The sequence below is a fragment of the Erinaceus europaeus genome, chromosome 15 (genome assembly GCF_950295315.1).
Source record: "Erinaceus europaeus chromosome 15, mEriEur2.1, whole genome shotgun sequence".
Classification (NCBI taxonomy): domain Eukaryota; kingdom Metazoa; phylum Chordata; class Mammalia; order Eulipotyphla; family Erinaceidae; genus Erinaceus; species Erinaceus europaeus.
This window is the reverse complement of record NC_080176.1, coordinates 13167414-13168793: the sequence shown is the minus strand read 5'-3', so window position 1 is coordinate 13168793 and position 1380 is coordinate 13167414. Positions and strand designations below refer to the sequence as shown.

At 47.4% G+C, this 1380-nt stretch overlaps 1 pseudogene; it reads left to right on the top strand.

Moving 5' to 3' along the window:
* The first annotated feature begins 384 nt into the window (after positions 1-384).
* Positions 385-718, top strand: LOC132532976 (small integral membrane protein 29-like; annotated as a pseudogene).
* Positions 719-1380: the final 662 nt, after the last annotated feature.

Sequence of the window (1380 nt, the reverse complement as noted above, 5' to 3'; positions counted from 1 at the left end):
AAATGCAGAATGCCCAGTTTTACCCAAACTCCAGTTAGACAACAACGTTTCAGCACATCATGTTCTCAGTGTCTCCTAGGATGTACTTCTACTAAAAAATAATTCAGGGCTGGGAGCTCGCTCACCCAGTAGAGTGCACATCCCACTGTGTGGGAGGACCTGAGCCCACGGCCAGCACAGGGGAGCACCATGCAAAGCGGAAGCAGTGTTGTGGTGGTGTCTGTCTCTCTCCCTTCCTCCCATCATTTTAATAATAATAATAATAATAGATAAAAATATTCCACCCAGAGGGGCAGAATTGTGCTGGCATAGAGCCCTAAATATAAAAAAATCAGTAAAATTTTCGTCGTAGAATAGTTTTAGATTGTGGGGCTGTGGAGCCAACATAGGGCGCTCCTGTCCAGGCTGTCACAGAGGGAGGGAGCCCAGTGGAGGTGCCTTCCCAAGGCACTACTCCCATGCTGACCACCCAGCTCTGCTGCTGCCGACGTCATGAGTAGTACCATCGTGCCCAGTGACCCCCAGGCCAACAGCGACTCTACGGGTAGACTGGGAACGCCGCCATCTGCTCCCCATGCATAGCTCTGACCCCACTGAGGTGCTGCAAGATGCTCGACAGGAGTTTCTCTCAGATGTAGGACACTCACAGATGGAGCACGGCTGGCAGAGTGGATACGAGCACCACAAGAGGATGCCCTTGCTAGATGTGAAGACATGACCCCCTGCTAAATGCCAGGGCTCAGCTTCTTGCCACTGCACCCTCATCCCTCCTGCCTCACTTCACTCCTCTGGACTGAGTACATCAGCCATTTCCAGGCACTGTTGCAGGCCAGGAGGAAACTTTCTTTAGCCCTAATTTGACCTTTAGCCTTATTCCCATGGTGACAGGGCTTGATGTATACTACTCAGTATGCATATTTTGTAAAGAATATATTTTGTGGTAAAAAAAAAAAAGAATACAGAGTCAGGCGGTAGCGCAGTGGGTTAAGCGCACATGGCGCAAAGCGCAAGGACCGGCATAAGGATCCTGGTTTGAACCTCCAGCTCCCCACCTGCAGGGGAGTCGCTCCACAGGCGGTGAAACAGGTCTGCAGGTGTCTATCTTTCTCTTCCCCTCTTCTCTCCATTTCTCTCTGTGCTATTCAAAAAAGACAGCATCAATAACAATAATAACTACAACGACAATAAAAAAGACAATGAGGGCAACAAAAGGGAAAATAAATAAATAAAATAAAAAAAAGAATAGTTTTAGATTTATAGAAGAATTGCAGTGGCAGTAGAGGGAGTTTTTCTACAGCCCAGACCTAGGTCCCTCTATTATTAACATCCTAGATTAATACTGAGCATCTGCCACAGTTGACAAGCCAATATTCATATATT